Source organism: Heterodontus francisci, chromosome 29, assembly GCF_036365525.1.
Source record: "Heterodontus francisci isolate sHetFra1 chromosome 29, sHetFra1.hap1, whole genome shotgun sequence".
NCBI classification, from domain to species: domain Eukaryota; kingdom Metazoa; phylum Chordata; class Chondrichthyes; order Heterodontiformes; family Heterodontidae; genus Heterodontus; species Heterodontus francisci.
This window is the reverse complement of record NC_090399.1, coordinates 73,348,852-73,373,993: the sequence shown is the minus strand read 5'-3', so window position 1 is coordinate 73,373,993 and position 25,142 is coordinate 73,348,852.

Sequence of the window (25,142 nt, the reverse complement as noted above, 5' to 3'; positions counted from 1 at the left end):
AGAATACTGAGGGAGGCAAGGGAGGAAATTGCTGGTGCCTTGACAGAAATCTTTGCATCCTCATTGGCCACAGGTGAGGTCCCAGAGGACTGGAGAATAGCCAATGTTGTTCCTTTGTTTAAGAATGGCAGCAAGGATAATCCAGGAAATTATATACCGGTGAGCCTTCCATCAGTGGTAGGGAAACTATTAGAGAGGATTCTTCGGGACAGGATTTACTCCCATTTGGAAACAAACAAACTTATTAGCGAGAGGCAGCGTGGTTTTGTAAAAGGGAGATCGTGTCTTTCTAATTTGATTGAGTTTTTTGAGGAAGTGACAAAGATGATTGGTGAAGGAAGGGCAGTGGATGTTATCTATATGGACTTCAGTAAAGCCTTTGACAAGGTCCCTCATGGCAGACTGGTGCAAAAGGTGAAGTCAAACGGGATCAGAGGTGAGCTGGCAAGATGGATACAGAACTGGCTCGGTCAAAGAAGACAGAGGGTATCAGTGGAAGGGTGTTTTTCTGAATGGAAGGATGTGACTAGTGGTGTTCCGCAGGGATCAGTGCTGGGATCTTTGCTGTTTGTAGTATATATAAATGATTTGGAGGAAAATGTAGCTGGTCTGATTAGTAAGTTTGCGGATGACACAAAGGTTGGTGGAGTTGTGGACAACGATGAGGATTGTCAGTGAATAAAGCAGGATATAGATCGGTTGGAGACTTGGGCGGAGAAATTGCAGATGGAGTTTAATCCGGACAAATGTGAGGTCATGCATTTTGGAAGATCTAATGCAGGTGGGAAGTATACAGTAAATGGTAGAACCCTTAGGAGTATTGACAGGCAGAGAGATCTGGGCGTACAGGTCCACAGGTCACTGAAAGTGGCAACGCAGGTGGATAAGGTAGTCAAGAAGGCATACGGCATGCTTACCTTCAACGGTCGGGGCATAGACTATAAAAATTGGCAATTCATGTTGCAGCTGTACAGAACCTTAGTTAGGCCACACTGAGAATATTGCGTGCAATTCTGATCACCACACTCCCAGAAGGATGTGGAGGCTTTGGAGAGGGTACAGAAGAGGTTTACCAGGCTGTTGCCTGATCTGGAGGGTATTAGCTATGAGGAGAGGTTGGAAAAACTCGGATCCTTATCACTGGAACGACAGAGGTCGAGGGGCAACATGATAAAGGTTTACAAAGTTATAAGCGGCATGGACAGAGTGAATAGTAAGAAGCTTTTTCCCAGGGTGGAAGAGTCAGTTACTCGGGAACAGAGGTTTAAGCTGCGAGGAGCAAAGTTTAGAGGGGATGTGCGAGGCAAGTTCTTTACACAGAGGGTGGTGAGTGCCTGGAACTTGCTGCCGATAGAGGTGGTGGAAGCAGGTACGATAGCGACGTTGAAGAGGCATCTTGACAAATAAATGAGTAGGATGGGAATAGAGGGATACGGACCCCGGAGGTTCAGAAGGTGTTAGTTTAGGCAGGCATCAAGATCAGTGCAGGCTTGGAGGGCCGAATGGCCTGTTCCTGTGCTGCACTGTTCTTTGTTCTTTGTTAATCTTTCAGCTTCAGTTACTGCTGGAACTGGCAGGATTACAGTAGAGAAAACTCTGTCTCCAGGAAATAACTCCTGGATAAAGCAAAATTCTGATTGCTCAATGAAGTTAAAAGACCTTTGTAACCCTTGGGGAAAATAATCTTGTTGCTGTTTATGCTTCAAGAGAGAGAAAAGACTCAGAGGAAGAGGAGTTGCTATACACTGGGAAGGTGATTTTCAGTTTTAAGTAACTTACCTTTTGATTCGGCGGATATGGGGACTGCTGGGTAAGTAATTTAAATATTTGGGCAGTGGCTAAACCCGAAACACTTCACGTGTAGTGTCTCCCATCCATCCTCCTCCTCTAACCAAACAAAAGGACTCTTGTGTGGAGGGTTTGGTAAGGTAAGGTTTTCCTTAATTTTTTTTACTTAATCTCTATCAATTTATACCAGTGGGGATGGAAGGTCGGGCAGTTGTATGCTCCTCTTGCAGGATGTAGGAGGTAAGGGTCACCACTGGTGTCCCTGCTGACTTCACCTGTGAGAAGTGCACCCAACTCCAGCTCCTCACAGACCACGTTAGGGAACTGGAGCTGGAGCTGGATGAACGTCGGATCATTCAGGAGGCTGAGGGTGTGATAGAGAGCAGTTATAGGGAAGTAGTGACACCGAAGTTACAGGATAAAGGTAGCTGGGTGACCGTCAGGGGAGGGAAAGGGAACAGGCGCACAGTGCAGGGATCCCCTGTGGCCGTTCCCCTCAATAATAAGTATACCATTTTGGATACGGTTGAGGGGGACGACCTACCCGAGGAAAGCCACAGTGGCCAGGTCTCTGGCACTGAGCCTTGTCCAGTGGCTCAGAAGGGAAGGGGGGAGAATAGGAGAGCAATAGTGATAGGAGATTCAGTGGTTAGAGGAACAGACAGGAGATTCTGTGGTCGCGAACGAGACTCCCGGATGGCATGTTGCCTCCTGTGTGCCAGGGTCAGGGATGTCTCGGTTCGAGTCTATAGGATTCTAAAGGGGGAGGGGGCGTAGCCAAAGGTCGTGGTACATATCGGTACCAATGACATAGCTAGGAAAAGGGATGAGGACCTGAAAAGTGAATATAGGGAGTTAGGTTGGAAGCTGAAAGGCAGGACGAGCAGAGTAGTATTCTCAGGATTGTTACCAGTGCCACCTGCTAGTGAGGCGAGAAACAGGGAGCGAGTGCAGCTAAACACGTGGCTACAGAACTGGTGCAGGAGGGAGGGATTCAGATATGTACATCATTGGCATATCTTCTGGGGAAGGTGGGACCTGTACAAGAAGGATGGGTTGCATCTGAACTGGAGGGGCACCAATATCCTGGGCGGGAGGTTTGCTAGAGCTCTTCGGGAGGGTTTAAACTAGTTTGGCAGGGGGAAGGGAACCGGAGCTGCAGATCAGTGGATGGGGTAGCTGTTGAACAGGCAGATACAGAGTGCAGAGAGTCTGTGAGGAAGATTAGACAGTTGACACGGCAAAGTTGCAGCCAGTATGATGGGTTGAAGTGTGTCTATTTTAATGCAAGAAGTGTCAGGTATAAGGGTGATGAACTTAGAGCATGGATCAGTACTTGGAGCTACGATGTTGTGGCCATTACGGAGACTTGGATATCACAGGGGCAGGAATGGATGTTGGATGTTCCGGTGTTTAGATGTTTCAAAAGGAATGGGGAGGGAGGTAAAAGAGGTGGGGGAGTGGCATTGTTAATCAGGGATAGTATCACAGCTGCAGAAAGGGAGGTCGTCGAGGAGGGTTTGTCTACTGAGTCATTATGGGTGGAAGTCAGAAACAGGAAAGGAGCAGTCACTTTGTTGGGAGTTTTTTATCGACCCCCTCCCTCCCAATAGCAACAAAGACATGGAGGAACAGATTGGGAGGCAGATTTTGGAAAGGTGCAGAAATAACAGGGTTGTTGTCATGGGTGACATCAACATCCCTAATATTGATTGGAACCTCCATAGTGCAAATAGTTTGGATGGAGCAGTTTTTGTCAGGTGTGTCCAGGAAGGTTTCCTGACTCAATATGTAGATAGGCCGACTGGAGGGGAGACTATGTTGGACTTGGTCCTTGGCAACGGACCAGGCCAGGTGGCAGATCTATCGGTGGGAGAGCATTTCGGTGATAGTGATCACAACTCCCTGACCAGGATGTTGCCTGGTATGGAGGGCGCTAGCTATGAAGAGAGGTTGAGTAGATTAGGATTATTTTCATTAGAAAGTCGGAGGTTGAGGGGCGACCTGATTGAGGTGTACAAAATCATGAGAGGTATAGACAGGTTGGATAGCAAGAAGCTTTTTCCCAGAGTGGGGGATTCAATTACTAGGGGTCACGAGTTCAAAGTGAAAGGGGAAAAGTTTAGGGGGGATATGCGTGGAAAGTTCTTTACGCAGAGGGTGGTGGGTGCCTGGAATGCGTTGCCAGCGGAGGTGGTAGACGCGGGCACGATAGCGTCTTTTAAGATGCATCTGGACAGATACGTGAATGGGCTGGAAGTAAAGAGATACAGACCCTTAGAAAATAGGCGTCATGTTCAGATAGAGGATCTGGAATGGCGCAGGCTTGGAGGGCCGAAGGGCCTGTTCCAGTGCTGTAATTTTCTTTGTTCTTTGTTCTTTGTATCGTCATGGAGAGGGACAGGAGCAGATGGGATGGGAAAATATTTCACTGGGGGAGGGGGAATTACAAGGCTATTAGGCAGGAACTGGGGAGCATAAATTGGGTACAGATGTTCTCAGGGAAATGCATGACAGAAATGTGGAGGTTGTTTTGGGAGCACTTGCTGCGACTGCTGAATAGGTTTGTCCCGATGAGGCAGGGAAGGGATGGTAGGGTGAAGGAACCTTGGATGACAAGAACTGTGGAACAGCTAGTCAAGAGGAAGAAGGAAGCTTACTTAAGGTTGAGGAAGCAAGGATCAGACAGGGCTCTACAGGGTTACAAGGTAGCCAGGAAGGAACTGAAGAATGGACTTAGGAGAGCTAGAAGGGGACATGAAAAAGTCTTGGCGGGTAGGATTAAGGAAAATCCCAAGGTGTTCAACGCTTATGTGAGGAACAAGAGGATGGCCAGAGTGAGGGTAGGGACGATCAGAGATAGTGATTGGAACTTGTGCCTGGAGTCAGAGGAGGTAGGGGAGGTCCTAAATGAATACTTTGCTTCAGTATTCACCAGTGAGAGTGACCTGGTCGTTTGTGAGGACAGCGTGGAACAGGCTGATATGCTCGAACAGGTTGATGTTAAGAGGGAGGATGTGCTGGAAATGTTGAATGATATGAGGACAGATAAGTCCCCGGGGTCAGACGGGATATACCCAAGGATATTACGGGAAGCGATGGAAGAGATTGCTGCGCCTTTGGCGATGATCTTTGCGTCTTTACTGTCCACTGGAGTAGTGCCGGATGATTGGAGGGTGGCAAATTTTGTTCCCTTGTTCAAGAAAGAGAATAGAGATAACCCTGAGAATTATAGACCAGTCAGTCTTCTGTCAGTAGTGGGCAAATTATTGGAGAGGATTCTGAAAGAGAGGATTAATTATTATTTGGAAAAGCAGAGTTTGTTTAGAGACATCAGCATGGCTTTGTGAGCGGCAGGTCATGCCTCACAAGCCTTATTGAATTCTTTGACGATGTGACAAAACACATTGATGAAGGAAGAGCAGTGGATGTGGTGTATATGGATTTTAGCAAGGCGTTTGATAAGATTCCCCATAGTAGGCTGATTCAGAAAGTAAGGAGGCATTGGATACAGGGAATGTTGGCTGTCTGGATACAAAATTGAAGACAGAGGGTGGTAGTAGATGGAAAGTATTCAGCCTGGAGCTCGGTGACCAGTGGTGTTCCACAGGGATCTGTTCTGGGACCTCTGCTCTTTGTGATTTTTATAAATGACTTGGATGAGGAAGTGGAAGGCTGGGTTAGCAAGTTTGCCGATGACACGAAGGTTGCTGGAGTTGTGGATAGTGTGGAAGGCTGTTGTAGGTTGCAACGGGACATTGACAGGGTGCAGAGCTGGGTTGAGAAGTGGCAGATGGAGTTCAAACTGGAAAAGTGTGAAGTGATTCATTTTGGAAGGTCGAATTAGAATGCGAAATACAGGCTTAAAGACAGGATTCTTGGTAGTGTGGAGGAACAGAGGGATCTTGGGGTCCATGTCCATAGATCGCTCAAAGTTGCCACCCAAGTTGATAGGGTTGTTAAGAAGGTGTATGGTGTGTTGGCTTTCATTAACAGGGGGATTGAGTTTAAGAGCCGCGAGGTTATGCTGCAGCTCCATAAGGCCCTGGTTCGACCACACTTGGAATATTATGTTCAGTTCTGGTCGCCTCATTATAGGAAGGATGTGGAAGCTATAGAGAGGGTGCAGAGGAGATTTACCAGGATGCTGCCTGGACTGGAGGGCATGAGCTACAAAGAAAGATTGAGGGATCTAGGGCTTTTCTCATTGGAGCGAAGAAGGATGAGAGGTGACTTGATAGAGGGGTACAAGATGATGAGAGGCATAGATAGAGTGGATAGCCAGAGACTTTTTCCCAGGGTGGAAAAGGCTATCACCAGTGGGCATAATTTTAAGGTGATTGGAGGAAGGTTTCGGGGAGATGTCAGAGGTAAGTTCTTTACACAGAGAGTGGTGGGTGCGTGGAATGCACTGCCAGCGGTGGTAGTAGAAGCAGATACATTAGGGGCATTTAAGCGACTCTTGGATAGGTACATGGATGATAGTAGAATGAAGGGTAGGTAGTTAGTTTGAACTGAGAGTAGGTTAAAGGTTCGGCACAACATCGTGGACCGAAGGGCCTGTACTGTGCTGTACTGTTCTATGTTCGATGTTCTATGTTCTAACACTGCTCTATAGAGAGAGACTGCATTGCAGAGAGGAAGCCTGAGGCGTTGTAGGTAGTCTACAGTCTCTGAAAAATCTCCACTTAAGGCATTTTTAAATATTTTTTGAAGTTCCTGAAATTTCAAGAAGGTTTCTACCATTAGACTGCTACTTTAAAAGTGTAAATAATCCTGTTCCTACAACTGGTTGCTGAAAGATCTGTGTGACGCCTGCTGCAGATGAACTACCTTGCACGCCTAAGCATCATCGACTGTTCATTAAGTTCACCCGGAGAGACATTGAGTGGCATCTGATTATTGAACTCTGTGACCTAATCGATCCAGGAAAATACAACCAAATGTTACAACCCAGTTATTTATTTATTCCTAAGAGACTGTTGTAAATTCAATTTCCCTTTCCCTGGTTAACTGCTGGTAATCTAATGTATGTGTGTTCACGAGGGTTAGGAAGTTTAGGGAGTCATAAAATATTTTCATACATATAGATTCATCTCAATATCATTTAAAACTTTGTTTATTAATAAATAATTAATTTTGTTATTGTTTAAAGAAACCTGGTTTGGCATGCTGTATCCTGGAGAGAAATAAAGTGATTAATTTAACTATTTGTCAGTAGGTGGGAAACTTTACTAATATGCTGTGACCCTGGAGTATTGGGACTGAATTAACAGTGTATTTCTCCAAGCTGATCCAGAGTTATATAGAATAGCACAGTCGGCTCTGACAGAATCTGAGGCAAAAGGAGATCCGGAAGGCTATTATGTCGAAGACGGTGTTCTGAGAAGGAAATGGAGACCACCTCACAGATCTGTGGATGAAGACTGGAAAGTTATTCAACAGATAATGGTACCACCTTAGTATCACCAGAAATTATTAACGTTGTCACATTGTCTCTCTCTAACAGGACATCGGTGGATTCAAAAGATTAAATCACTTCTAAGTCAACATTATTACGAGCCAGACCTTACAAAGAATGTGAGGCAATTTTGTAGGACATGTCATTCATACCAAATGGTGGGAAAACCCCAACCTACCATAAAACCAGCACCATTAATTCCCACAGCAGTTATCGAGGAACCAGGTAGTAGAGTATTGGTAGACTGTGTAGGACGCTTTCCGAAAAAAGCAGGACATCAATATGTACTTACTATCATTGATATGGCTACTCGATTTCCAGTGACCATTCATTTGAGGACAATTACTGATAAAGTAGTAGTAGAGAAGTTAACCCAATTCATTATGAGATATGAATTACTACTTGAGGATCAAGCGTATCAAAGTTATAATTTCACATCAAAAACTTTTCAAGAAGTTATGAGCAATTTGGGTATCAGAGAGTTAAAATCTTCGGCATATCACCCACAGACACAGGGGGCTTCAGACAGGTACATTCAAACTCTCAAAACAATGATCAGACCATACTGTCACAAATAGCTGCATGATTGGGATAAAGGGCAAGACTGTCTTTATTTGCAGCTAGAGATTCACCGAATGAGTCTACAGGTTTTAGACCTTTCGAATCGGATGACTGACAAAACATATGCAAAAAATGGACAGACAAGAACGCAATGACCAGAAATTTTCAACCAGGCGATGAAGTATTGATATTTTTACCTTTACAGGGTGAACCATTAAATACACGGTTCAGTGGTACATATAAAGTGATCAAAAGAGTGGGTAATAAAAACAAGAAATGTTGGAAATACTCAGTTTGTCTGGAGCATCTGTGGAGAGAGAAGAATATTTAATATTTCAGATCAGTGATGCAGGGTCACTGACCTGTAACGTTAACTCTGCTTCTCTCTCCACAGATGCTGCCGGACCTGCTGAGTATTTCCAGCATTTCTTGTTTTTTTTTTCAATTTCAGAATTCCAGCATCTGAAGTATTTTGCTTTTATAAAAGAGTGGGTAAGATTGATTACTTGACTGACACACCTGATCACCAGTAAAAGAATTGGCGCTGTCATAGCAATATGTTAAAGCAATATTATTGCAGGGAGGAGGATCGGTCAGTACAGACATGTCAGATAATGGGGACTGTTGAGAAAGAAAAGGATAGTGAAGATGAGGCAGAAGGAGGCCTAGACAATTCTCAGATTTAACCTCCTACTATCTGGGTCGCGAATACAGAATGACGAGGAAAATTAGATTCTGAACAATGTGAAGACCTAACCAGGCTTTTCACAACCTTTCAAAGAATTTGTAGTGATAAGCCAGGATGTGAAAAAATTGCCCACACATGATGTGGCTATTGGAGAATCCCTGCCTTTAAAACAACATCCTTACAGCTTCAGTCCAGACAAACAGGTTCAGTAAAAGCAGAAACCCAGTACATGCTGGAAAACAACTTAATTGAAAAGTAGCTGGATTTTATCAACAGTGCCTGCACCTGATAGGGCAACTCGACTTTGCATAGACTACAGAAACGTCAATGTGGTAACAAAGACAGACTCCTACCCAATTCCTCATTTAGAAGATTGTATTGATGGAGTGGGCTGTGCTTTGTTTCTCAGAAAGATAGATTTGTTAAAGGGATACTGACAATTTCCTTTGACACCTCCAGCTAAAGAAATACCAGCTTTTGTCACACTAGACAATCATTGTCCGTACCGAGTGATGCCATTCGGGCAAAAAAAAGTGCCCCTGCAACGTTTCAAAGATGAATGAATCAAGTGTAGCCAATGTTCCCACGTGAAAACATTTCAATAGTGATAATTTGTGCAACCAATTGTAACGTGGTTGCTGAGTGATGATAAAATAAAAAGTATATTAAACTTTGCCTCCAGCTGCAATGAACTTTGAACCTTTTTCTCATTATATAAACAATATCTAAAGGGTTTCAGTAACAATGTTCAGTGTTGAAGAGGGCGGTGTCTGGGTGAGCAGCTCCTGAATGTGACATGGTCAGGACTGGATGTTATGACCAGGACGGGAGGAGTGCACTGTGAATTCAGTCCCACTTTTCCACAGGTCACAACGTATTATTTCAAGTTACCCCACTTACTAATATAGGCAATAATATAACTATTTCTCCCAGAATTGAACACACTAACCAGGTTTCAACACACTAACCAGATTTCATTATTGAACAACAGAAATAACAATTTATTACAAAACAAGTCAGAACTAGTAACAAAATAAAATACAAACACACAGATTAAAATGTTAAAGTCCCAACATTAAATTTTAAAGACCCCTTCATAACCTGAGCATCTCACACTCACACATGCACATATATGTATACTAGTTAACTGAAAGAATAAAGAAGTATTTTTGGACCAGAGCTCCGTTACAGACAAAAAAACAAAAAACCCAGGCAGATCACTTTCCCACCCCTGAATAAAACAGATGAGACATGTTGCACCAAAGCTGGCACACAGTCCAACCTCCGAGCAAGTGCAGGTAGGCCACCTAGATTCCCCTAAAAAAGCTCTCTTCAGGTGGTGCTGAGAAGCAACTCTAGCAGGCCCTCCTCAGAAACAGGAGATGAGATGAATCGATACAGTGGACTTCACATGTTCTTGCATAAAATTGCTGGAAGATGAGCTGGGTAGTTTTCTTTTCTCCTTCTTTGACACTTCAGCAGACTTGACTTAATCTCCATGCAGAAGGTAAAGCACACACACATGCACACGCATGCACACACACACACAGAGTGACAACTTGTCAGTTCTCTGCTCAGCCCAGGTGCTCTGCTCCTACTGAGCATGTCCAATCAAAGGGGTGCTTGTCACTTCTCTACCCCTTTTCACATATGCTACAAGAAGTATTGGTCTGAAATTAATTTACTTAACAACTGTGTTCGCTAATTAAAGATTCTGATGAGAAATTGCACCTGGTCTGTATTGTGAAAGCACAGAAATCTAAGCTCTCGAAAAGCAGAGAACACTGTAAAAATATCTGCATAAATCTTTATATCATTGAGTTTATCCATTGTGGATATCAAATTATAGAATCATATTGAATGGATACAGAGCAGAAAGAGGCCATTCTGTCCTCTGTGTCAGTGCTGGCTCTCTGCAACAGCATTGCAGATATTCACACTCCCCGTAGCCCTGCAAATTTGTTCTCTACAGCTGCTCTTCTGATTGGTTTACATGTAACTGTGTTTCATGATCCTGCTGTTGATAAATATATTCACATGTTATTAGTAATATTGATTCATTTATTGGGCTCATCTTTCTTCATTCAAAGCGGATTTTGGATGTGTTTATTTTGCAACAAGCTACTTTTAAATTATGCACAAATACATTTACACACAACACAGTCACATAAAAATACAATGAGAAATAGCGTACACAGACACAGAAACATATTTATAACAGAGAGGAACTGACCATCTGGTCCATCTATAACATCCTGTTTCCTGACTAGTCTATGGGACAACTTTCAAAATTTTGGAACAATCCCCAGATGTTAGTGATGAGAACTTTGCAGGGTCGACCGGGCAGAGTGTGTCGTCATTGTATTCAGAGCCCAGGTCAATACTGGGTGATCCGTTCTGTTTAATTCTTATTCTCCATAGTATAACGGTTCAATATAACTGAGTGACTTATGATAATAAAAACAGAAAGTGCTGGAAATATTCATCAGGTCTGGCAGCATTTGTGGAGAGAAACAGAGTTAATATTTCAGGTTGTGACCTTTCATCAGATCTGTTCCTTTCATCCATTCTGATAAAAGGTCACAGAACTGAAACGTTAACTCTGTTTCTCTCCACAGATGCTGCTAAACCTGCTGAGTATTTCCAGCATTTTCTGTTTTGATTTCACATTTCCAGAATCCACAGTATAATTGCCTTGCGAGGTCATTTCAGAGAGCAGTTAAGATTAAACTGTGGGTCTGGAATGACATTTCCTCCAGACTGAGTAAGGACGGCAGTCATTCTTCCCTACAGGACATCAGATTTTATCCTTGTTAAATACATGTTTTAGACTGTGTTTAACTCCATTGAAATTCTGCAGACTGCCTCCATTATTGTTGAAAATCCCATTGAGTTCGAATGACTTTCTCCAGTTACACTTCCAGTGTCCTGGCCAAGGTTACTGCTGTTCAGGTAATGATAGAAACATGGGAGAGGTGGGAAAACACTTCCCTCAGGTAGGAGCTGCTGTCAAACATAGAACCAACCAGCACACAGGGAGGCCATTTGACCCATCGAGCCTGTGCTGGTTCTTTGATGGAGGTATCCAATTAGTCCCACTGTCCTGTTTATTTTTAAATATACTTCTGAAAGTTAATATTAAATCTGCTTCCACCACGCTTTCAGAGAGTGTATTCCAGATTGTAATAACTTGCTGAGTAATACAACCTCATCACCTCCACCACACGCACCCCTCCCCCCAACTTCATTTTTAACAATGATCTTAAATCTGTTTCCTCTGGTTACTGAGCTTCTTGTCAGTGCAAACAGTTTCTCTCTGTCAGCTCTATCAAACCACCTCCACCCCATAATATTCAACACTCTATTAAACGTCTACTTCAGTTTCTTTACTGTCAGGAGAACAATCTCAGTTTCTATAGTCTCTCCACATCACTGAATTTCCTCATCCCTGGACATTCTGCATTGTGAAGGATTGCGATGAGATTTGGGAAATATTGCCAGTTGGGAATGGGAAAAATCGAAAGGAACCAGAAATGAGCGTGCAGTCACCATGTTTGTGAATCTTTAGATCCACTTTGGGAAATGGAATCAGAGGAGAATGAAGGTAAACTGTCCGATTGTTTAGAGGGGTCAAGGCACCTTTCCCTCATGGAAGATTCTGGAACATTTACTCTGATGATATCGGTGTGATTAACTGATCTGATCCATGTAAAGGATTCTCATCACTGCGGATCATGAATTAAAACCTAACTTCAGCTGTGGGACATTCAGAATAGTTAGAAACAGACAAGGTGCTGAAAGGCTCAAAGGGACACCAGACCAGTTGTAGGAGAGCATGTTGTCAGTGACATGGATGTGTCTTCTATGTGTGGGACCAGACTGCTTCCATGTATCCACAATGAATGTCCCACCCTTTATTATGGTAAGGTAATCCTGATAATGGACACTGCTTTTGTGGTCACAGTAACCTGAAGTGTTAACTCATTGACACACTGGTTTAGTCTATCCAGTGATAGCTACTAACAGCAGTCACTGTCAGTCAATCAATTAGTGTGTTCGGCAAATACCCATAGGGTCCGTGGTTTGAGCCCACCCAGTGACAAAGACAGAGTCTACTTTCACCATTTAGGATTCATTGTCACACAGTTTCTGATTGTTAATATGTGCTTTGGCTTCAAGAGAATATTCCCCAAATATTACCAACTACACTGTTATCCAGTAAATCACTCCCGACTGCTTCTCCGTGTATTCATTGTAAATAAAATGCTAAAGTATTTGGAAGATCATGTACCTCCAGCCAACCCATTAGCAATAGATTAATTTATTGGGTTACAAGTGCTGATATAGAACTGAAAACACACAATCCCACTGTGTGCATTTAATTTGTGACTATTGTACAGCTGGTATTCGGGAAAGCAGTTGAGAACACGTTGGACCATTAGAATGATATTTTCTGATAACTTTATTTATGTTGATGTATAATTTTGTAAAACTCTTCGCTGTCAGAACAGGACTATGAGAAAATGATGCAATATTTATGTGAGCCTCATGTTCTGGAATTCCCTGCCGAAACCTCTAACACTCTGTCACCTCCTTTCACACCCTCCTTAAAACTGAAAGCTTTGAGCAGTATTTTGGAGAGGAGTCAGTGCTGTCTTTTACCCTGATTTCTCAGTAATCATTTAAAACCATTCTGGTTCAATCCCTTCCTTTAATCCTGCACAGCAGCAGTGACAATAACTTTGTAGATTTGATGTTTGAGACCCAAAGAATTTCCTGAATCCCTGGGCACATTTGTAACACAGAGATATAGAATCATCGAATCATTTACAGTACAGAAGGAGGCCATTTGGCCCATCGAGTCCATGCTGGCTCTCTGTAGAGTCATCCAGTCAGTCCCATTCACCTGCTCGATCCCCGTAGCCCAGCAAGTTTATATACTTCAAGTGTCTATCCAACTTCCTTTTGAAATCATTGCCTCTGCTTCCTACCCTTGTAGGCAGAATGTTCCAGATCATTTATTATCAAGGTTTAAGGGAAGGAAATAAATTCAATCACTGATTTATTTATGGACAGGTGATTGGAAAATCAGGGAAGTTTGTTCAGAGAAAAAAAAATTAACTATCTGTTCGTAGCATAGAACTTTGGAGCTCAAGTCAACAATAAATCCACGAAAGACCAATTTTAAGGAATGAGGTGAATCAGAAATTTAAAATAACACGATTAGAAACCAAAAGGGAAAACTCTGGTATCCGAAAAGATTGTTAAGACACATAAAATACCGTAGCAAAACCCTCTTACTCTAACATTAGAAAATGGCACATTTTAATTCAAAGATGTTTTTTGAGCAAGGTGATGTAACTGCTGAAATTCTGGCAAACCTGAGTACAGAGTAGTTGAAAACTATAGCGAGGGAGATACAAGTGAAACTACCCAGCAAGGTGAAATGAACAGAGGTCCTTAAAGTGCTGGCTGAGCACTTAGGACACAGTCCCATTCCGGAACAGGTGGATGAGGAATTAACTCCTGAAAGTGTCCCATCTCCCATGGTCAGAATGGAACAGGCTCATTCAGGATGTAACTGGGAGTTTCAGGAAAGAGAAAAGGTAAGAGAGAAAGAGGAAAGAGAAAAAGAAAGAGAGAGAGGAAGAGAGAGAGAGAGATATAGAAATGACTTTCCAGTTACAAATATTGGAAATGGAGCTGAAGGCTCAAGCAGAGAGAGTGAGACTACCAGGGAAAATCTCTCATCACCCGGTAACCACCCAAATCTCTCTCACCAAGAATAATGTTTTGGGGTTAAGTTTGTAAAACAATTTGAAGACAGTGAGGTGGAATCCTTATTTGCCACTTTTGAGAAGGAAGTGGCAGAACTACGAGAAATTTGGGCCCTCATAATTCAAGGCCAGTTCACTGGGTAGGCTCAAGAGATCTATTCTATACTGTCCCCTGAAATGTCTGCTAATTACGAGAATACCAAAACTGCCATCCTTCAAGCTTATGAGTTGGTCCCAGAAGCATTTCGACAGCAATTCAGGAAAGCTTGAAAGCAGAGTTATCAGGAATTTGAAAGGTGAAAGCAAATCGGTGGCCCCGATCTTTAAATATACAGCACACCTATGATCAATTATGTGTGCGAATATTGCTGAAGGAATTCAAACATTGCCTACAGTCCAACCTGAGAGTGCACTTGGAGAAGCAGAGAGTCCGCACAGCTAGAGAGGCCATAGTTGTCACTGATAGCTATGACCTCACACATAGGACTGGCTACTCAGGTGGCTGGACATGTGGGTACTCGGAAAACCTTAAACCGAGTAAGGAAACACTTCTTCTGGCCTCACCTCCGTTTCAATGTGGCTGAATATTGCCAAACCTGCCATGTTTGCCAGGTTGCAGGCAAACCCCAGGCCACAATTTAACTGCCCCCACCCACCCCCCCCAACCTCCCTCAAGCCCATTTCGACATTCGGTGAACCCTTTGACCAAATATTGATAGACTGAGTAGAACAACTGTCGAAAACCAAGCCCAGTCAACCAAAAGATGGAAATACTTGAGGACAGCCAGGAGGATCAGTCGAGGAGGAGGAGACCCCAGCTGAATCCCCGGCTACCAAACTGACAAACATGGAAGTCTTAAAAGACTTAACCAGCCAGCTGACACACAAGCAATGGGAGGATGTGTCCACTGTGCTAATGAAATTCAAAGAGATCTGTAAAGATCAGCCAGGGTGTACCACCCTAATGGGTTGTGACATGGATGTGGGAGACATGCCATCAGTCAGGCAGGACCCCTGCTGGCTAAAGCCCCACAAGATAGCTCAGGTTAGACAGGATATCCAGTGCATATTGGATAAGGATATAGTTCAGCCTGGGCAAAGTGATTGGAGCTTTCCTGTTGCCCTGGTCCTGAGTCCGAATGGATCCATTCAGCCTGCTATTCCCCTACAGACTCCTTACCACCCTGCAGAGCACGTGTCGACTGTCCAAGGTGCACATCTGACCAGTTATCAGACTAGTGTTCATACAGTAAATACAACATTAATGGTCAGTCAGAAAGTGGAACCAGTATCCATTGTCCATCATTTTCCAGAGACGTGTGAAGCCACTCCTACAAATATAACACAATCAAAGCTTTTCCCAGATGACAAATAGCAACTTTTCCAACTCTCCAGCCTTCTAAATACCACCACACACACAGTAGCAGCACTCCATTAGAAACCACTGTCCTGGGTCTTAATCACATGAAGTGGGTCATCGGGCTGGGAAGGAGTCAACAGTCAGTCTCAATCCAGCCACCTGCCGGCCAGCTTTACAAACCATTGGCAGCATCTGACCTACCAGCTGCTGCCATATCCAGAGGATCAAATCCAACCTGCCTGGATTTGAAACTCTAACAGTGTGCGGGTTCAGCCTGTTTCAGTCCGCAGCTGCCTTTGGTCAGATTAGCCCAGCTGCTTAAACCTGCACATCTCTCTCTAAGACAGTCTGCAAAGCACAGAAAAATTAAAGAAGGCACAGAATGCACACAGCGAAGAAAATTAAAGACACAGTCTGAAAAAACAACAAGAAAAATGTCTTCTACTATGTTCCTGTCCAACTAAAATGGTGGATTCAGCCAAAATAAGCTAACTCCATTTATATCTGAGAGTGCAAAGAAGAGGAAATTTGTAAGAGCAGAGATATTTCCAACAGCTTCTTCCCAATTTGGCATTCCCAATCGGTGATCTCCTGTTTTTGGACTCCTTTTGATAATTTAATTGGTAATTAGTTTCAATTGAAATTCAACAGTTTATAGTTCTATCCACGAAATGTCCTTGTCTTTTTACGCCTTTAATCTTTCCCTGAATGGTTGTAAGCAGTCAATGCGAAGTGAAACCCCTTCCCGAGTTTAAGAGTGTGTAAATAAATCTAACTTCTTTGATTTAACTCTGACAATCGAGTTGTTGTTGCGGTCATTTCTTGTCAGGGTTTTAGGGATGGAACAAAATTCAATCACGAATCTATTTATGGACAGGTGGTTGGAAAAAAAGGGAATATTTTTCAGAGAAAAAAAAAACAGATTCAAAAACAAAACCTGTTCATAACAATGATCAAGAGTAGACTGATGGGGCGGTAATTGGCCGGGTTGGTTTTGTCCTGTGTACAGGACATATTTGGCCAATTGATAACAGAGGTGCAGCTGTAGTGGAACAGGTTGACTCGGGGTGCAGCTAGTTCTGGAGCACAAGTGTTCAGTATTATTGTTGGAATATTGTCAGGGCCCATAGCCTTTCTTGTATTCAGGATCTTCAGCCGTTTCTTGATATCATGCGGAGTGAATCAGATTGGTTTAAGACTGTGATGCTGGGGACCTCAGGAGAAGGCCATGACGGATCATCCCTTTGGCACTTCTGGCTGAAGATGGTGCAAATGCTTTAGCCTTGTCTTTTGCCCTGAAGTGCTGGGCTCCCCATCATTGGGGCAGAATGGGGATATTTTTGGATTCTAATTTTGTTACTTGTTTAATCGTCCACAACTGGATGTGACAGGTCTGTAGGGCTTTGATCTGATCTGTTGGTTATGGGATCACTTAGCTCTGTCCATCGCATGCTGCTTCAACTGTTTGCCGTGGATATAGTCCTGTGTTGTAGCTTCACCAGGCTGACACATCATTTTGAGATATGCCTGATGCTGTTCCTGGCATGCCCTCCTGCACTCTTCATTGAACCAGGGTTGATCCCCCAGCTTGATGGTAATGGTAGAGTGGGGGATATGATGGGCCATGAGGTTACGGATTGTGGTTGACTACCAATCCACTACTGCTACTGATGTCCTACAGCGCCTCATGGATGCCCAATTGCTAGATCTGTTTGAAAGCTATCCTGTTTAGCATGGTGGTAGTGCCATAAAACACGATGGAGGGTATCCTCAATGTGAGGCCAGGACTTTGTCTCCACGAGGACTGTCCGGTGGTCACTCCTACCACTGTTGTTACAAACAGCTGCTTCTGCAACAGGTAGATTGGTGACGATGATGTCAAGTAGGTTTTTCTCTCTTGTTGGTTCCCTCGCCACCTACCACAGATACAGTTCAGCAGTTATGTCCTTTAGCACTCGACCATCTCTTTCAGTAGTGGTGCAACTGAGCCACTCTTGGTGCTGGACATTGAAGTCCCCCACCCAGAGTACATTCTATACTCTTGGTGCTTCTTCCAATTGATGTTCACCATGAAGAAGCACTGATTCATCAGCTGAGGCCAGAGCTGGAGAAACTGTAGGTAGTAATCAGCAGGAGGTTTCCTTACCCACGTTTGACTTCGTGACTTCATGATGTCCGGAGTCAATGTTGGGGACTCCCAGGACCATTCCTTCCCAGCAGTATACCACTGTGCCACCACTGTGTCTGCCCTGCCAGTGGGACAGGATGCGTCCAGCGATGGTGATGGTGGTGTCTAGGACATTAACTGCAAGGTATGATTCTGGAAGTACAGCTATTTAAGGCTGTTGCCTGACTAGCCTGCAGGAAAGCTCTCTGAATTTGGGCCCCCAGATGTTCCTAAGAAGGACTTTGCAAGATCTGCAGGGCTGGCTTTGCCCTTGTCGTTTCCAGAGCCGAGGTCGATGCCAGGTGATCCACACAGTTTCATTCCTTTTCTGATACTGTGTTTTGACTTGATATAACTGAGTGACTTGCTAGGCCATTTCAGACCACACTGCTGTTGGTACATATAAGGTAGACCAGGTAAGGACAGCAGATTTCATTCCCTAATGGACATGAGTGAGCCACATGTGTTTTTACAACAATCGATTATGGTTTCAATGTCAATATTAGACAAGCTTCTTAATTACAGATTAATTGAATTCAAATTTCACCATCTGCCATGGTGAGATTCAAACCCAGGGCTCCAGATCAGTAGCCTGGGTCTCCGGGTTACTAGTCCAGTGATATTACCAGAACACCACTGCCTCCTGTTAGAGAAATGGTTCCCATTGATGGAAAGGTCGAGAACCAGAGGACACTGATTTAAGATGAATGGCAAAAGAACCAACGGTAACATGGGGAAATAAGCTTTTAATATGCAGCTTGTGTTTAGGATCTGGAATACACTGCCTGAGAGTGTGGTGGAGGGAGATCCAATCGTGACTTTTAAAGGGAAATTGGATAATAATCTGTAATAGAAATACAAATGCAAGCTAATGGGGGAAATATCCGTCAGTGGGAGTAGCTCTGATGTTCTTGTAGAGAGTAAGCATGAACATGATTGGCTCAAGACTCCTTCTGTGCTGTAACCATTTTATGATTCCATGGTTTTATGATTCTAATGTTGAATTGGCTCCACAAGTGAAAACATCTTCCCTATGTCTACCTGATCAGCTTTAAATCCCATAAACTGCTCACCTCTCAAACTTAACTTCTGTGTAGAAACGAGTCCCAGACTGTCCAATCTTTTATGAAAGTTTTACCATCTTAGTTCTGATTTCATTCTTACACATTTTTCATACTTCCCACAATGCTTTTACAAACCTTTTTGTGCTATGAAGATGAAAACAATGCAGGGTTCTCTGAACACAGTCGAACCAAGACCACACTGATTTTGTTTAAAAACTCTCATCAAATTTAATACCTCTTTGCAACCTCCACTTATCCTTCCCAGCAATCCAAGTCCATCTGCAGAACAGAAGGAGATCATGTCTTGTATAATTCTGGTAAATCTCTCAGACTTTCATATCTATCCTAAAGTGTGGTGCCCAGAATTATTTCAGCTGAGGCCTAACCAATGAATTATAAAAGTTAAGCATCTCACCATTCTCCATTGTTCCAACCCTGGAATACACTCCCTCAAAGGCCTGGGATAGTCAATTCAACAGTAAATTTCAGCAGGGAATTGGATATATATATTTTAAAATTAAACATTTACAGGACAAAGGCAGTTCAGCTGGGAAGTGAGATTAATTACATTAATCTATCAAAGTCCCAGCATCGGCACCATGAGCTGAATAGACTCATTCTGTGCTTTGAGATTCGATGATTCGAATTGTACTGAGGCTTTAAACAAAGGTCTAATAAAGGAAAAGTAGGCACTGTACCATTGAGTTACATCCACAACTAGAATTACCAGCAATACAAAAGGATTTCTTCCTGTCTCAGCAACAGGCAGCTACTCAGACATGAGGCTGTGTTCACAATATTCAGTGTTGGCTGCACTTCACAGGGATCTTTAACCTTCAATAATAAGTTGAGGCAAAAGCAGTTACACTGTCTAAGAGTGGAGCAGTGATTTCATAGACAGTAAAAGAGTTTCCCTGCAGCAACTGATCATCTGTACTTCACAACAAGCTCCGTCCTCCATTTATATTTCAGGGGAAGAAAACCAATCAATGAGCAGATCAACACCCGCATTCTCTGTGCGATCACAGGATGTGAAATGGCTCTGCAGCATGGCAAGACTCCGGATAACAGTGGATTCTGCCAAATCTAATCTGGGTTGAACGGAGATAAGGAAACAGAGCATCCAAGGTCTTCAAAAACCTTACTGGCTTAACATGATACACTGTTATCACACAGAAACCTTTCTCTATTTACACTCCCAACATCTCGGTCAAAATTCTGAACAACTACCCTCTAATGAACATTTCACCCACAGGCTACCTAGCTCACTAAACTCTTTCTGTCAGACCACATTCCTCTTCCTACCTACATCATTGATACCAATGTGGAACACGACTCCCCACTCAGGGTGTTCTGCAGCCGTTCAGTGACATCTTTGACCCTGGCATGAGGGAGGCAACACAACATCCTGGATTCATGTCTGCAGCCACAGAAGTGCCTGTCTGTTCCCCTGACTATCGAATTTCCTAACACTATCACTCTTCCAGTACTCTTTGTGCCCTCTGCGCAGCTGAGGCATCTGTGGTGCCATGGTCTTTGTTCTGGCTGCACTCCCCAGATGAACCATCACCTTCCTCAGTATTCAGTACTGAATACCTGTTGGAGAGTGAGATGTGTTCAGGGGTCCCCTGCACAAACTGCCTATTTTTTCTTGACTGTCTGGTGGTCATCCATTCCCTCTCTTCCTGCATACTCTTAAGCTGTGGGTTGACCAGATCTATAAGCATGTTATCGACAAAGCTCTCAACCTCACAGATGTACTGCAGTGACATCAGCTGCTTCTCAAGTTCTGAAACCCGGAGCTCAAGCTGATGATACTTCCTGCATGTATTGTTATCCAGGGTACATGATGTATACTGGAGTTCCCACACAGCACAGGATGTGCACTCTAGAGGTCTGAAGCAACCCTGCTATTCCTTTATCTGTTAGTTAGTAACCTTGCGACTGTGAATAAACCTTACTAATGCTAATAAACCTGACCACTGCGAATAAACTTTTACCATGACTAGTAAACCTTACCGCTATGATTAAACCTTATTTACACTGATCTACACTAATGATACTAAATGCACCTAATGATGGCCATGAAATCATTGTCGATTGTTGTAAAAACGCATCTGGTTCAATAATGTCCTTTAGGGAAGGAAATCTGCTGTCCTTACCTGGTCTATATGTGACTCCAGACCTACAGAATTGTGGTTGACTCCTAAATGCCTTCTGAAATGGCCTAATAAGCCACTCCGTTGTATCGAACCGCTATGAAGTTAATAAAACAGAATGAAACCGGATGGACCAGCGGCATCGACCCAGAAACCGGAAATGACAAATTTAAATTCAATTCAAATTTAACCAAGTATGGCATTAAGGGGCCCGAGTAACAATGGAGTTAATGGGAATCAGGGAGAAAACTCTCCACGGTTTGGTGTCATACCTGGCACAAAGGAAGATGGTTGTGGTTCTTGAAACAATTACAGAAACAAGTTCCAGGAATATTTCCTGTGTTTGCTATTGGTTGAGGGGATGGTGGGAAGAGGTTGAAGGTCAAAGTTAATTAAATTTGCGGGGGCAAAGTCAGCTTTGGAAGAAAAGTTTTTTGGAGGAAGAGAGAAAATAATAACCTGGTCATTTGGGGGCGGGGTTGGTAGAGGGGATTGGAACTTTGAATAACATTTTAAAAGTAATTTTTTTAAAAACTGCCACTGTAAAAATTTAAATGCTTCTGAAAGGTCTGAGGACCTTTAAAATGGCGCCGGTACCCGTAAGGTGGCGTTGGGCACCATTGCTGGGGACGGAACTCCCGCCCCGTCTACGTCATCGGGAGTGGGCGTTCCGCCCGAGACAAGTAAATAAGCTGCAGCACGAAATATAACAGTGGCTCCGTGGCACACATCTTGTGTATGTGTCAGGTCATTTTTGAAACTCGCCTTCGATCTCAGGGTCAAGTTGAAAAGGTTCAGCCTGGTATGTTGGTGTTTATTGCAGGAAGATTTGACTTCAGGAGTAAAGAAGTCTTGTTGCAATAGTTAGAGCCTTGGAGAGACCACATCTGGAGTATTGTGTACAGTTTTGGTCTCTTTACCTAAGGAAGGATATAGTTGCCATAGAGGGAGAACAATGAAGGATGATGTGATTGTCCTATGAAGAGAGATTGAGGAGACTGGGCCTATATTCTCTAGAGTTTAGAAGAATGAGAGGTAATCTTATTGAGGAATGTACATTTCTTTCAGGGCTCGACAGGGTAGATGCAGGGAGGATGTTTCCCTTGACTGGGGGATCTGGAAACAGGGAAACAGTCTCAGAAATAGAGGTAGATCATTTTGGACTGAGATGAGGAGGAGTGTTTTCATTCAGAGGGTGGTGAATCTTTGGACTTCTCTATACCAGAGGGCTGTGCAGGCTCAGTCATTGAGTATATTCAAGACAGAGGTGGATAGATTTCTAGGTATTAAATATAACAAGGGATATGGGGATACTGCGGGAATATGTCATTGAGTTAGAAGATCAGTCATGATCTAGTTGAATGGTGGAGTAGGCTGGATGGGCCGAATGGCCTAATCCTGCACCTGTTTCCTATGTTATTATATTCCTGTGTCATTCCTCACATTCACCTTCATCTCTTGTCCAAAATCTTCAATCCATTTCCCAAAGTCCTTTTACCTTCAGTTAATGGGATAAGATTATCCTGGTCTATCTTATCTGAGAATGTCATAATCTTGTACATCTCTATCAATTCTCCCTCAATCTCCTATGCTCCATGGAGAATAATCCCAGCTTCTCCAACCTAACCTTGTAACTTAAATCCCCAGTCCCTGGAACCATTCTGGTAAATCTCCTCTGCGGACTCTGAAGGGCCCTCATATCCTTCCTGAAGTGTGCTGACTGGAACTGGATGTAGTTCTCTAGTTGGGGCATAAACAGAGCTTTATAAAGGTTCAGCATAACTTCCTGCATTTGTACTCTATGCCTCTATTCCTGAAGCCCATGTTTCCAAATGTTTTTCTCACCACTCTCTCAAAATACCCCACCACCTTCAAACATCGATGCACATCCACCCCCATGGCCCTATGTTCCTGCACACTCTTCGTAACTGCACCATTAAGTCTATATTATCTCACCCTATACCTTCTACCAAAGTGCATCATCTCACACAATTGTCCATATTAAATTCCACCTGCCACTTGTCTGTCCATTCTGCTACCCTATCTCTGTCCTGTTGCAGGGGTTTGTGTGATCCTCACTGTTTGCTACTCCTCCAAGTTCGGTATCATGAGCAAATTTTAAAATTCTACTCTGGATTCAAAGATCAAAGTCATTTATATATAACAAAGAACAAAGAAAAAAGATAATTACAGCACGGGAACAGGCCCTTCGGCCCTCCAAGCCTGCGCCGATCCAGATCCTCTATCTAAACATGTCGCCTATTTTCTAAGGGTCTGTATCTCTTTGCTTCCTGCCCATTCATGTCTCTGTCTAGATACATCTTAAAAGACGCTATCATGCCCGCGTCTACCAGCTCCGCTGGCAACGTGTTCCAGGCACCCACCACCCTCTGCGTAAAGAAATTTCCACGCATATCCCCCCTAAACTTTTCCCCTCTCATTTTGAACTCGTGACCCCTAGTAATTGAATCCTCCACTCTGGGAAAAAGCTTCTTGCTATCCACCCTGTCTATATCTCTCATGATTTTGTACACCTCAATCAGGTTCCCCCTCGACCTCCGTCTTTCTGATGAAAATAATCCTAATCTGCTCAACATCTCTTCATAGCTAGCGCCCTCCATACCAGGCAACATCCTGGTGAACCTCCTCTGCACCCTCTCCAAAGCATCTACATCCTTTTGGTAATGTGGCGACCAGAACTGCACGCAGTATTCCAAATGTGGCCGAACCAAAGTCTTATACAACTGTAACATGACCTGCCAACCCTTGTACTCAATACCCCGTCCGATGAAGGAAAGCATGCCGCATGCCTTCTTGACCACTCTATTGACCTGCGTTGCCACCTTCAGGGAACAATGGACCTGAACACCCAAATCTCTCTGCACATCAATTTTCCCCAGGACTTTTCCATTTACTGTATAATTCACTCTTGAATTGGATCTTCCAAAATGCATCACCTCGCATTTGCCCTGATTGAACTCCATCTGCCATTTCTCTGCCCAACTCTCCAATCTATTTATATTCTGCTGTATTCTCTGACAGTCCCCTTCACTATCTGCGACTGCACCAATCTTCGTGTCGTCTGCAAACTTGCTAATCAGACCACCTATACTTTGCTCCAAATCATTTATGTATGTCACAAACAACAGTGGTCCCAGGACGGATCCCTGTGGAACACCACTGGTCACACATCTCCATTTTGAGAAACTCCCTTCGACTGCTACTCTCTGTCTCCTGTTGCCCAGCCAGTTCTTTATCCATCTTGCTCGTACACCCTGGACCCCATGCGACTTCACTTTCTCCATCAGCCTACCATGGGGAACCTTATCAAACGCCTTACTGAAGTCCATGTATATGACATCTACAGCCCTTCCCTCATCAATCAACTTTGTCACTTCCTCAAAGAATTCTAATAAGTTGGTCAGACATGACCTTCCCTGCACAAAACCATGTTGCCTATCACTGATAAGCCCATTTTCTTCCAAATGGGAATAGATCCTATCCCTCAGTATCTTCTCCAGCAGCTTCCCTACCACTGACGTCAGGCTCACCGGTCTACAATTACCTGGATTTTCCCTGCTACCCTTCTGAAACAAGGGGACAACATTAGCACCCGTGTTTAAGGATGCTGCAAAGATATCTATTAAGGCCCCAGCTTTTTCCTGTCTCGCTTCCCTCAGTAACCTGGGATAGATCCCATCCGGACCTGGGGACTTGTCCACCTTAATGCCTTTTAGAATACCCAACACTTCCTCCCTCCTTATGCCAACTTGACCTAGAGTAATTAAACATCTGACCCTAACCTCAACCTGATTGAGGGGTACAAAATCATGAGAGGTATAGACAGGGTGGATAGCAAGAGGCTTTTTCCCAGAGTGGGGGATTCAATTACAAGAGGACACGAGTTCAAAGTGAAAGGGGAAAAGTTTAGGGAGGATATGCGTGGAAAGTTCTTTGCGCAGAGGGTGGTGGGTGCCTGGAACGCGTTGCCAGCGGAGGTGGTAGATGCGGGCACGAGAGCGTCTTTTAAGATGTATCTAGACAGATACATGAATGGGCAGGAAGAAAAGAGATACAGAACCTTAGAAAATAGGCGACATGTTTAGAGAGAGGATCT